Raw genomic sequence first — 14,335 nt, forward strand, 5'->3', positions numbered from 1 at the left:
CAGCTGGAGGGCACGGCGCGACAGGCAGGGACGCTGCCAGCTGTGCTCCGTCTCCGCCTGCTCGGCTGAAGCGAAACGGAAGCAATGCAAATGAGGTGCCGCGGAGCATTGTGGGGCAGCGCTGTCTGTGCTCGCTGTGACTTGAAGGAGTGTGGGTGGAAGGTAGCCCAGGTCCAGGTCCAGGTTTCCTTCGATGGAGGCAGCTCCGCTGCTGCTGCTGCTGCTGCTGCTACCACCTCGCTTCAGCCACCGCTGCTGGGGAAAGGAGCGAGGCGGAGGCATGGGCGGCTCCGTGTGCCTCCTTGATGCGCCCCCTGCTGGGCAGGCGCCCTGGCGCACCGCGCCAGTCAACCCAATAGGAATGATGGCCCTGTATCTTCCCTTCCTCCCCTGTGACTCTGTGCCCCTTCTATTGTCTCACCATCCCACCTTGGACCAACCCCTGCCACTACTGCTGTCACTTCAGCCCTGGGACCAAAGAAGGGGAGGGATAAGTAGCAACCCTCCTTTTGAAATATTACTAGTTACATAGATGTTAGGAGTAGTAGTAGTTGTAGTAGCAGCAGCAGCACAAAGGTATAAGAAGCAGAATTTTACGCAGCTAGCTTTCAAGCACCACTGCAGAGTTATAATAGATTGCTAAGAAGCATGTGAAGGACAACCAAAAGCGTCCCCTCCATGGCTGATACCAAGGACAGATGCTCAGTTCGTCCAATGTGTGGGCCAGCCCTGCATGCATGTATTTTGAGTGAGGGTGTCAAAATTAACCAGGTCATTTGTCTGCAGCAGTAAGAATGAGCCTACAGATACTTGGCCCTATTCATTCATTTATTTGCTTTTACACCCCACTTTTCCTCCAAGGAACTCAAGGTAGTGCCTCCTGCTCTCCCTATTATCCACACAACAGCAACCCTGTGAGGTATGTTAGGCTGAGAGGCAGTGACTTAGCTTCATGGCTGAGCAGGGATTTGAACCCTGGAGTAGGATTTGACTCCAACACCCTAACCACTATGCAACACTGGCTTCATGTTGCCTATGACAACTTTTGCCAACCTGGAGCCTTCCAGATGTTTTGGGCTACAACTCCCATCATCTCCAGACACCATGAGTTTGGATTACGACTCCCATAAACCCCAGCCAGCATAGCTGTGCTGCTAGGAATGCTGGGAGATGTAACCCAAAGCTTATGAGGGCACCAGGTTGCAAACATAGTATATGAACATAGCTATATACCAGTTAATTGCCTGCCATTTTTGTAATTTGTGGGAGTGTACACAAGTGACGGGGTAAAGGTAAAGGGACCCCTAACCATTAGGTCCAGTCGTGACTGACTCTGGGGTTGCGGTGCTCATCTCGCTCTGTTGGCCGAGGGAGCTGGTGTACAGCTTCCAGGTCATGTGGCCAGCATGACAAAGCCGCTTCTGGCGAACCAGAGCAGCACACGGAAATGCCGTTTACCGTCCCGCTGTAGCGGTACCTATTTATCTACTTGCACTTTCACGTGCTTTCGAACTACTAGGTTGGCAGGAGCTGGGACCGAGCAACGGGAGCTCACCCCGTTGCGGGGATTCGAACCGCCGACCTTCTGAGCGGCAAGCCCTAGGCTCTGTGGTTTAACCCACAGAGTTAAAGGTAGAGTTTAGGTAGGTGTGCCTAAAGCATTTACAATGGTTACCAGGCACATTCACAATGCAAGCTTATCCACCTCTACTTAGTTCAACTGGGCTTACTCTCAGATAAGTGTGCATAGCATTGCAGTGCCAGTTTGCACAAGGATGTCCTTGCACTTTTGCACCCCACATAGGATGGCAGAACATCTTTAGATGGCCCTAATTGTTTTGGCTGTAAAATCTCTTTTACAGATTTCATATTGGACACCTGACACGTGCCCTTGCTGAACTTGCTAGAACATATAAGAGACTAACTACCGTGTATTACGGTAGCTGGATTATTAGGGGTTTGCACATGAGAAGCCAGGCTTCAGATTCTATCACAGCTATGAAGGCCACTAGGTGTCTATGGTCAGATTACTGTCTCTCAGTCTGCCTTAATATGGTGGTTGGGATGTCCTTGGAGAAAGAGAAGTAAAATAAGATCATGAATGGTGTAATGAAAGTGAACACACACAAGGGAACCATTCTGATATATAAAAAGCTAAGAAGAAGGTGTAGGATTGAAGAATTACATATATTTTTACACACGCTATGGATGACACCTGGACATTGTTCCCAAATCAAACTATTCATGTGGAAATCTGAATGGCAAAATCCTAAGTTAAAATGTTGAATTCTGAATTGTATTACAAATATGTGTACATGGTGGATGGATGCATTAGCACTGTTATTTTTTGTGTAATATTTTCCAGCCACCTTTGTAGTATTCCCTAATACTGTTCATTCCCTGCTCTTATTTCATTAATGTCGCTGTGCACTGAGCTGACATTTCCAGTGAACAATTTATAATGAGGCCTACAGTTTCTTGCTTGATGGTAACAGCAAAATGAGGACTCAGCATTTTATATGTATGGTTACTTTTTTCTGATGTAAATTACTTTACACTCATCAACACTGAATTCCATCATTTTATTGCCCACTCACCTAGTTTTGCAAAACCCTCTAGTAATTCATGATACTATGCTTCTGACTTGACTATTTCATTAATTTTGCAAACCCTACAAATGTTACTGGCTTGCAGTTCACTTTCCTGCTCACATTGCTCATCAATGCATTAAATAATGGCAGTCCCAATACAGAATCTTGGAGAACACACACACACACACACACACACACACACACACACACACACACACCACACACCACACACACCCCTAGTTACAATTTGTGCTTTGCTACATACCTAGCAAAGGGGCCCAGGTGGCGCTGTGGGTTAAACCACAGAGTCTAGGGCTTGCTGATCAGAAGGTTGGCGGTTCGAATCCCTGCAATGGGGTGAGCTCCCGTTGCTTGGTCCTAGCTCCTGCCCACCTAGCAGTTCGAAAGCACATCAAAGTGCAAGTAGATAAATAGGGACCGCTCCAGCGGGAAGGTAAACAGCATTTCCGTGTGCTGCTCTGGTTAACCAGAAGCAGCTTTTTCCACATGACCCGGAAGCTGTCTGCGGACAAATGCTGGCTCCCTCGGCCTATAGAGCGAGATGAGCGCCGCAACCCCAGAGTCGGACACGACCGGACCTGATGGTCAGGGGCCCCTTTACCCCTTACCTTTACATACCTAGTACTAATTAGAAAGGATCCGGCTGTGTGGCTTACCATGAAAATTACTTAAATTAATGCAATAGGAAATGCTTTGGAATAATAGGTAAAAGCTTAACTACATCAAAATCATTTTAAAACGCACGACCATTTACTATTTTCAGACGCAGCATAATGTAAAACAGCTTCTTGGTCAGCAGTAATAAGATATGAAAGGAGGACTCTTTAAGGAAATGGTGGTGGGTGGATGTGCATGATTTGTCCCTGTATTTACACCAGGGGGGCTGGTGAAACAACTGAGATCAGTATAAAGTAAGTACCTTTGCCCTCAGTGCTTCTTATGTCTGCTCCCAAGAGCCAGGAGCTCCGGGGGACATCACTCTAAGGTTACCAGACGTCCCCATTTCCCCGGGGACAGTCCCTGGATTTACACATAAGTCCCCTGACAAAACCTTATTCCTATTTAAGTTGAAAAGTGTCCCTGGATTCACTGAAAAAAATCTGGTAGCCTTACATCGGTCCTGGTGAGGAAGCTATGTCCACTGAAGGACTAACAGAGTCACTGGCAACCTGGCACCCTCCAGATGTTTTGGACTTCAACGCCCATCAGCCCCAGTCAGCACAGTTGTCTAAAATATCTGGAGGGAGCCAAGTTGGCAAAGGCTGGGCTAACATCTGACTGGTTTGGCAGCCATTTCCAGGCTGAGATAATTTATTGTGAGGTCAACTGTGGCAGCAGCAGCAGAGGGGCAATTGTTTTTTAAAACCACGAGGACAGTATCTTACAACAGGTAGATACAACATCCTACAAACACTTTCTGTCCAGGAAAGTCTCATTAGTACCTTGCCAGTCGATACTGTAAGGCTAGTGCTGCGACTGCATGTCATCTAGATTTTCTGCTAAAACTGAAGGGGGCGGAAAGGAATGCCAATTCCAGAATAAACTGCTGGAGTGGAACCAAGCTTTCCAAAAGCACTTTTCATTCTTTGCCTGGAAGATGACAATTTCCTTTCTGCATGTTGGCATTCCCAGTCATTGGGTGAATGGAATCAAGGGTGATCTGATTTTCTGAAAGGGTCCAATACATGATGGATTTCATAACCCCCATGCACTGAACGAAGAAGCTAGATTTTCGTATAGGTGTGTGCAATAAAAGCTTATGAGGAATGTGCTGCCTTATGCAATACAAAAGGCTGTAATGTCAGCCCAGGCTTCTATTCTGCGGAATAATTATGCTTCCTGGAAAAGCATAGTACTTAATAGGACACAGAGAGAATAATGATACAGAAGATTAGGCACTGAACTTGGACAAGGTTCAGATTCAGTTTCAGATTCTGATGGCATCTCTTTCTTCAGGCTTTTCAAATCAGAAAATAGAAAATTTGGGGGACTTCTGCTCTCCTTCCTTTTGGCTGACTTGGAAGTCCAATATCTAAAATGCAACTCATTTATTTTCCACATCCAATTATGGAGAGACTTGCCCTCTCAGGAACTAATAACCTGGATGAACTTTGCCTTCTCCTCAACATTCTGAAATATTTTATATTACCGGTATTACCGGTACCTACAAGCTTCATCTAATAAGGTGTACCTCCTTCATTGGTCTCCTAGCTATTCTCAACCCACTGTCATTTTTTCGAGCCTTTATCATTCTGTTTCTCTTGTACTTTGGGGGAAAGATGAATCCCTTCTGACTTTCTTTGTCAGCTGAGATATTTTTGGGAAGGCAGCCTTTTTATGATACAAAAGTGGGCCAAGCTTTCAAAAAGACCACCATACCTGACACACACACCACAGTAACTTTCTATGTTGTAATCAAAACAAGCACTAATTTCTAAGATAATTTATGCATTAGCCATATTTGACAGAGGAACGTGAAAGCTGCAGGTGCTGCTGCAAAACATTAAGCAATGTGTTCTTCATCCGGGTCAACGGGTCAATAAATTAATAAATCCATAAAGTTACTTGATGTAATGATGTCAACAACAAAACCTCCATGCTCACATAATGTTCAAGCATAAAAAGGTACAGAAAGTGCCTGGGTACTGAATTCAATTTTAAAAGGTGTGGGGGGGGAATAGTAAAAAAAAATCTCAGAAGGGCATATAACTAGTGTATACTAAAGAGAAGACAGCAAACATAAAATGAAACTGGACAACATTGCAAAATAAAGCAAAATAAACATCTTGTAAGTATCCAATCAACCCTTCATGCCAAGCAGCAGCATAATAAACAGCAGAACAATTGCAACCTCAGATCAATGCTGCTGCTGGCAGGTAGGATATGGTGGCAGTCTCCTTCTGCTATGCTTGGCCACGCTCTGCAGAAATCTCTACTCTGCCTGCTGAAAGAACAGTGTGGGGGGGCACACTAATGAACAATTATAAGACCCCGAAATGGGGTGTCGCAAGGGAGGAGGGGGTTGATGATGCAGACTTTGAATCCAAAGCTGGGCCCTTTCTCAGAAAGGGGCCCAATGTGAACCCCTGAACTGCACAAGCCTGAAGTTGGTGCAGAGAATATTGGTGGGAATACTGTTCCCTCACCTTCTGCCCTGAGCTTCAGCAGCTGGCAGGGCTGCAGCTGTGAGGGAGAATCCACCACTCCCCCCCTGCCCCCCCCCCGCTATTCAGTCTTGGAGAAAAGTTAAACAACTACAACACTCAAAGTTTTGCATGGGCATATTGAATCCTTTGAAAGATGAACACATTCAATAGTGCTTCTGATGGCACTTTGCAATGCCCTACTGTTAGAGTGCTAGGTACCCTCCACCACACAGTGGCATTCAGCAGGGGATGCTGGCAACCCTCCAGAGAACTGCCTCAAAGCCATTGGGTGGCTACCTGTAAAGTGATGATAAGTAGTTACAAAGGTATCAGAGCTGACATAGAGGAGGATAAAGCAAGATACTTTGCCACACGCTTCCCTACCTTGGCACATGACTCCTCCGCAGTACGGTCAGCACACAGTGTTTTGTGTGTTGGCCAAGCTATGCAGAACTTCAGGCTCAAGCTCTTAAAAATGCATGGCTGGATGTGGATTTGAGTAAAGACCAACCCAGTGGTTTCCCTCCTCCATTGCTAAGTACTTGTGGCTTACCTGGTAACATTGGCAGGAAGAGCTAGGAAGGAAAGGCTGCCCTTCTGAGCAGTGCAAATCAGCTGAGTCTAGCCACCACTAGGGCCATTCCAGGGCATTTAGGGAAATCAAAATACTGGGTGGGAGCTGGAAATGTTGTGTTAAATGTGATTTCAGGGAAATATTAGTGCTAGACTGTGCCATAGACCTGGGGCCTGGCAGCCGCGCTAGAATGCCAAGTGCTTATGCTGGCCCTTAATAAAAATGCAACAAAGCACCCCACAAGAGCAGCAGAACCAAAATACGAGGGAAACCCAAAACACAGAAGTTCAAGCGCAAAGGAGACATTTGTTAATATCAAGGGTAGTTACCACGGTAGGAGTAAGTAGCATAGTGGTACTTTTTGTGGCAAGTAATTTAAGATACTACTACCAACACTACCACTAATAGTAATAATAATTATATATACTGCTCAATACCAAGATAGACACCTAAGCTGTTTACAGATATAATTTTGAATAGCTAGAGGGTATTTGTGAGTTTTGTTTTGACATTTAGCTTTTCAGAAGGTTGGCAGTTCGAATCCCCGCAACGGGGTGAGCTCTCGTTGCTCAATCCCAGCTCCTGTCAACTTAGCAGTTCGAAAGCACGTCAAAGTGCAAATAGATAAATAGGTACTGCTCTGGCAGGAAGGTAAACAGTGTTTCCGTGTGCTGCTCTGGTTTGCCAGAAACAGCTTCGTCATGCTGGCCTCATGACCCGGAAGCTGTCTGTGGACAAACGGCGGCTCCCTTGGCCTATAGAGCAAGATGAGTGCCGCAACCCTAGAGTCGTCCGCGACTGGACCTAATGGCCAGGGGTACCTTTACCTTTACCTTTAATACCAGTTCATAGTTCCACAGGAAAACAATTGCATACTGATTTTTCTGGAAATGTCTCTCTGTTTAGTATATTCATCACGGTGGTCCAGAGGAAATGCAGATGAGTAAAAATCATGCTAATGGCCTCAGTTTGAAGGATTGATAGTGGAAGACAGCATACACACACGCTTCCAAGGAAAAAAGTATAAAACCATTGGATTCCCCAGATGAAGAGCAATTTGCTCAAAGTATGTTAGGATTTATACAGGCAACATTAACAAATTTGTCTCTTGCCTCACTTGTTAAACTTCTGCTTTTTCTGTTTGAAGATTACGGGAAGAACACTTTGCTACAATGGTAATGAATTCAAAGTATGTTTGAAAACAAAGACAAGTCACTTGTGTCTTATTTTAAATGAAGCTGTGGCGGTAAATACATTTAGACAACTGTGAAACAAGAGCAGGAAAGGCGGGGAAATAGGTGGCACCCAGCTATTAGTCTTACTATTAGGTGTTAGCATTTCTGCAGTGTTAAAGGTTAAAGGTTATTTGCAAATACCGGTAATGTGTGCTTGCCACCAAGAGAATAAATGATGTTTCCCTGTTCACACTACCAATGCTAGCTTTGGAATTGAGGCAAGCTGCTAACATTATCTCTGTTTTCTTATTTCTGCATAGCTGACCTGTGATCTCAGAGGCGTAATAATGTATATTTCTCAACAAGCCTCTGAAGTTAATCTCTTCTGCTGCTGTATTTAAAAGGTTCTGAAAAGGCCTGCCTAATCTGATGATAACAATTACATTTTCAAAGAGAGCTCAAATGCAAAGGCAATCGCTTCCTTAGAGATTTGACTTTTTTTTTGCAGGAGAACAGTATTCCACTGACTCTAGCTTTGATGATAATGATCATTTTCCCATGACAAGGACAAAACCATGGCTGCTTTAATTAGCAGGCTCCATGTAGCTCATCTAGCCAGACATCAGTGCTAGAAGCATTTGAATAAGGCCACACATCTTTTCTTATACTGCAGGGTTAATATCCTGAAGGCTGAAAGCCATTTACCACTGCAAAGGAGAAAGGGCAAAGGAGAAGAACACCTCCTTGTTATCAGAGGACCCAGTTATGGCTAGGGTGTGGAAGATGGGAGAGCAGATTAAAAGGGAAGGGCATGCAAAGATTCAGGTAGGTAGCCGTGTTGGTCTGACGCAGTCGAAATAAATAAAATAAATAAAATAAATAGTCCAGTAGCACCTTAGAGACCAACTAAGTTAGTTCTGGATATAAGCTTTCGTAAAGAAGTGTGCATGCACGCAAAAGCTTATACCCGGAACAAACTTAGTTGGCCTGTAAGGTGCTACTGGGCAATTATTTATTTATTTATTTATTTAAGGGCATGCAAAGTAAGAGCAAGGTCCCGGGGGGGGGGGGGGGAAGCCACCCAAGCGAGGCTGGAAGCAGAATGCAAGTCTCCTGGGAGCACCACTCCCCCAAAGGCCAGTTTCCAAAGTTTCCCCATCCCTTTGTCAAGTCAGAAGGTCATATAATATCAGATTGGTTTTGAAAGATGCCAACATATGTAGCACATGTATAAACAGCAACAGCAGCACTATCTGGTAGTTTGAAATCGACTGGAACTTATGCTCAAGCGTTTTTGCTGAACGACAGTGGTTCTCAAAGGGTGTGGCAGGAGAGGATGACTAGTGTGACAGGAAGATTCAAGGACAACCAAAGAAATATTTAAACATTTCACTGTAGTATAGCATAGCATAGCATAGCATAGCATAGCATAGCATAGCATAGCATAGCATAGCATAGCATAGCATAGCATAGCATAGCATAGTATAGTATAGTGTAGTATATTTGCAGAATATGGAACGATCTGATCTTCATCAACGAATGGCCACAACAGCTAGAAGTCAATTGCAGCCCAAGTTAAGCCTCTAGTGCAGGCTTCCTCAACCTCAGCCCTCCAGATGTTTTGAGACTACAATTCCCATCATTCCTGACCACTGGTCCTGCTAGCTAGGGATCATGGGAGTTGTAGGCCAAAAACATCTGGAGGGCCAAGGTTGAAGCAGCCTGCTCTAGTGACTACGGTAAACTCGTTTTGGATATACAACCAGAAACAGTATCCATGCCTCTCTTCAAGAGTACTGGCTACTTGTACAGTTCTTAATGACATACTGTTGTGAACAGGGGTTTTCAAGATCAGAAAAGAGAAAGGCTTTGTGTTATCGAGGAGATGATTTTTTCTCAAATTAGACCTAATATAAATGAGATTACCCAGCAAAGCAAGCTCACACCTCTCATTGAGTTTGTATAATACAACTTAAAGCACATATAGTATGTAAAAGGCTTGTTTATAATTATATTTTGGAAATGATTCATGTTCTTATGTAGCTGCATTGTTTTATACTTTCTGGTTGTCCCCTGATCATATTACAAAGTAGTTGTGTTCTATGTTATAAATCAAGCATTGCTAGGAGTTGCTTCTTTTTCTTTTCCAGTGTATTTATCAATAAAAAAATTGGGTGTTGAGCAAGCAAATTTTTATTTTGGAAGCGTGGCTCAGAGAAAAACATTTGAGAACCTCTGCTCTACGACTGTGTCATATCACTTCTTAATAATGCCTCAACAAGCACATCTGAAGGATAACAACATTCAGCTTATTTATTCACTCTAATCCACCCAAGCTAATGGATCACAATAATGAGAGTGCAAGTTTACAGGACTCATGGGCAATTAAAGCAGGAGTAATAAAGCCTTCCTTCTTCCCCTTGCTGGAATTACATGAACTATTACCAGGGAAGAGAAGACCAAGCCAGGGAGCTCCTGAAAAATACACCAAATCACAAGCAATGATTTAAAAAATTGTTCCTATATTGTTTTGATTTTGTATCATTTTTTAAAGTAATTTAAATTCTAAATGGCTTTGGGAAAATGCAAAATAAACAATGCTAAATAAAGGGGTGTGTTGTTGAGTGACTGGAAGAGGCAGGCTTTTAAGGTTGGGGTCCCCAATGTGGCACCTGTGTGCATTATATATTTTGTGGTTTTATATTTTGATTTTGTTCTGTGAACCTCTGGGTATACGGCGGTATATAAATTCAAATAATAATAACAACAGTGCCCTTAAGCACTGCCCTCCCCTTAGCACCTGCCCATCCCATTTTAAAAATTAAATAGGTTGTTGTTGTTGTTGTTGTTGTTGTTGTTGTTGTTGTTGTTGTTATTTGATGAGTGTGCCTGTTTTGGGGGATGTTGACTGCTTTTGTCTGTGTTTTATTCGTTGGGGCCAATAGTTGTTTTGTCTGTTTCTTTAGGGTGTATGTGTCTTCTGAGTTTTGCTTGATTTTCTTCTGCAAAATAGGTATTTCACGATTCCCTCAACCAATTTCCAAATGTGCCTGGCAGGCCCCAAAAGGTTGGGGACTCCTGACTTAAAGCCATCTGTGAGCTCATTTGTTGGCATCTAGTCAGGTGAATGATTACCTGCACTGCCAGTCAAAGTTGGGTTACTACAAGGGGGAGCAACATTTTAAACTCCAAGAAAGCCCAGGAGGAGGAAGGCGAGAAGTAGCAATAATCACAACAGGTGTAACAATTTAGTACCCTGCAGATTTGATGGGAGCTAATAATAGTGAACAACCAAAGTTCTTGGCATTACCGAGGCCATCTTTTAGCAATTACCTACACCGAAGATTGCATTTTTGAAGGCAGTAAGAGAAAATTAATGCCTGAATGGGAATCTCATGCAGTTGACACTGCGTCAGACCTTTTTATTCCAGGTGGATCATGGGGCTTTGGCTACAGCTTCCTGTGTTTGATGGCACTCTGCTGCCTCTTAAGTCAGCGAGCTACTTTCTGGGATGGCCCCATTGCCACAAGGAGAAAATGGTCTGAATGGGAGAGGATTGAATTTACTCTGTCAAAAAATAGCAACACCCCAGAACTGTAAATCGAACCAATTGAAGATAATGGAGATCAGGAAAAAGAGATGGAACACAAGCAACAGAGTGATCCACCGGGTGATTCGAGAAGTTAAATAAGAAGAGCAGCAAAAATAAAAATACATAGGAAAATAAAATCACATTCCCCCAATATTTTTTCCGTTAAAAATAAAAATAAGAGTGAAGAGAATGTAGTCAGGAAGGTGGGCCATTTGAAGGAGCTCTAATCTACCACAAACTGTTATTTCCATTCCAATAATGCATAATATTGGGAATATCACACTAGTGTGTAAAAATGACATTGTGTGTCTTTCATCTCACTTAGAATCATAGAACAGTAAAGGTGGAAGGCACCCCAACGGGAATCTAGTCCACTCCCATGCAATGCAGGAATCATTCCAGCCAATCCAACAAGCTGAAAAAAGCCGTTCAAAGTACAACAAGGGATGAACTATAAACATAACAGTGATCCCCTCATCTGCTTTGAACAACTCTCCCAATGAAAGAGCAACAGTTTGTTGTACAAGGGAAGATAAAAACAAAAACAAACCAACTTCTCATACTGTGTAAAACCAGCAGAATACAGCAGGGCAGGGTGGGTGATTAGAATGAAGTTTCTGCACAGCAGATACTCTGCTACAGCCATGGCTAACCTGTGGCCTTCTAGATATTTCTGAACTACACCACACACCCCATCATCCCTGACCATTGGCTATGTTGGCTGGAGAGCCACAGGTTAGCCACCCAACCTACTTTCACACCATGCCGCATCCTGGTGCAGTTGCCCCCTTAGATATAATGTACTTTGAAATTTGAGAAGACCGTAAGAATGACTTTTGAAGAACTAATTATGTTTGTTTGGGGACCAAGTCTCAACAGCCCATTTGTCTTCCCTTTGCGCTAAGTGCAAACACAAGACATTTGGTCAATTTATGACCCAGACCAAACTATCCCCACATGTACAGCTGAAAAGCTTTCCAGGGCTAAAGTTACTTTGCGCTGGTTTGAAGCTGGATTCTCTTCTACATTGCCTAACTTTGTTCTATGTATTTTCCTGCCCATGGCTTGAAGTAATTCTGCCTGTACCCTAAGGCAGGCACCCCCAAACTGCGGCCCTCCAGATGTTTTGGCCTACAACTCTCATGATCCCTAGCTAACAGGACCAGTGGTCAGGTATGATGGGAATTGTAGTCCAAAACATCTGGAGGGCCGAAGTTTGGGGAAGCCTGCCCTAAGGGCTGAATCAATAGCTTGCCCTTGTGCTGTGTCTGTCTTTATTTTATTTGACAAAACAGCAGCTCATGGACTGGCTGCTGGTTTAGCTTTTAGGTTCAACTGGCAGTAGTGGTGGGTGTCAGATTGAGACTGTGTGGGGAGTGGGGTTTTAACCCTTGCACCACCATAGTCTCAGTCTGAATCAGGAGCCTTTGCATCTGTCTGCAACAAGTGGAAGCTCTCATTTGCAGCATAGCAGCTGCTGGGGGGTGGGGGGAGGATTCTAATTAGGACTGTGGAAGCGGCAAAGAGTTACATCCCCCCCATCTCTCAACTCATAGTCCTCATCTGGGTCACGGTACACACATACACACACACCCTGCCCTAACACCAGCTATTTGTTAAATAAAAGCTAACTTTGCAGTGGTAAGCTATGTGACAAGTTTCACATCTGCTTCAACCCTAACAGTGCACTCATATGTGGAATTATGACAGGAATGTAGCCAAAATGAACACAATAGGCAGCTATCAACATGCAAACCCCAAGGTTTGCAGAAGTGGGGGCAGGAATTGTTTGGAAATGTAAACCCAGGGGGACCCCCGCCACCAAAAAAACACATCCCAGTGAGGACTGAGCATGTTCAGCACCCAGGGAATGCAGGTGGTGGGGAAGAAAGAAACTTTGGTGGGAGAGGCAGAATGGAATGGAATATCCTAAAATAAAACATGGCTGGCTAATAGAGCTGGACAAATCTGTCATTTTCAATATCTATCAGTTTCTCATTTATCCAATCTTAAGTTCAATTCTCCACATTTCCATATCAGTTTGTATTTTTTTTAAAGACCTCATGAAAATTCATCAGCATTTCAACATGAATGTAGCCTAACTCAGCGTTTCTCAACCGTTGTTCCGTGGTACACTAGTGTGCCGCGAGACGCTGGCTGGTGTGCCGCGACGTGCGGTGATGAGAAGGGCGATTTGCACTGACCCGCCGGAAAGCAATATTTCTCCTCTTTCCCAAAGCTCAGTGCAAACGAGCCTGGCGGCCGCCAATACACAACACTAACCCGCCGGACGGCTTGTGAAGCCTTATTACAGGAGATTGCAACCAACACAGCAATTGGCAAGTGTTTCTTACAGTCATAATTATAGTTAATATAGGGCGGCACAGAGTTAATTTTTAAAACTTTTTTAATGGTGGTGTGCCTCGTGATTTTTTTCACGGAACAAGGGTGCCGTGGCCCAAAAAAGGTTGAGAAACACTGGCCGAACTTACACAACTGTATGCTATTTTGCATTACATAAACATTTTTGCATGGCAATTCTCTGTAATATATTGTATTTTTGTATGTCGTTTTCACCAGTATCTTCATTTTTATGCACACTTTACCCTAGTATATGCATTTTGTACATGTTGCTTGACTGGATAACTGCAGTGCAAAATTAAGAAAAGTGCAAATTTTGAAGGATATTTTGGTCCACATACCGTATTATTTTGGAAAGTGTGAATTATGTAGGTTATGCTATTTGAATCTTTCCCCCATTCCTACTGGCTAGACCACTCGGCAGGACCACTATGTATTGCAGCCCTTTATTGCAGGTCTTACTTATTCTGCCTAATGTTCATTAACCATAAGCAAACATTAACCACATACCTCTGATAGCAGATTGGGCTGGAAAAGATAGGTGACTTGCTCCTCTTTACTAGATCTCGTCCTTGCAGAACTTATGAAGTAAAACTATTATGGAGTTCCATGACACATGACCAGCCCCACTCTCTCCTTCAGACTAGACTCAAAGTATAAATTTTTTCAAAGCCATTCACTGACACACCAGGCTTTCACCACTTACAACTCCCCCCTTCTTTACCCACTCTCAAGGAGGTTCAGCCAATCACACAATTAAGAAGGAAACCACAATCACAAGCCATGGAGGAACTCAGATGTGACAACTCGGAAAGCTGGGTGTTGGCTAAGAGCTACTTAACTGCTGTGGTTCTCATTATTTTTTCTCACTGTC

The 14,335-nt window shown here is 43.7% G+C and overlaps 1 protein-coding gene across 1 annotated transcript in view; it reads right to left on the reverse strand.

The window, feature by feature from the left end:
* GRAP2 (GRB2 related adaptor protein 2) overlaps positions 1-14,335 on the reverse strand; it is a 51,007-nt gene extending 36,672 nt beyond the window's left edge. Inside the window, exon 1 of the mRNA XM_035128253.3 lies at positions 13,972-14,335. The gene's annotated coding sequence lies outside the window, so the exon portion shown is untranslated. The remainder of the gene's footprint in view (positions 1-13,971) is intronic.

The sequence above is a fragment of the Zootoca vivipara genome, chromosome 9 (genome assembly GCF_965207765.1).
Source record: "Zootoca vivipara chromosome 9, rZooViv2.hap1.1, whole genome shotgun sequence".
Taxonomy (NCBI): Eukaryota; Metazoa; Chordata; class Lepidosauria; order Squamata; family Lacertidae; genus Zootoca; species Zootoca vivipara.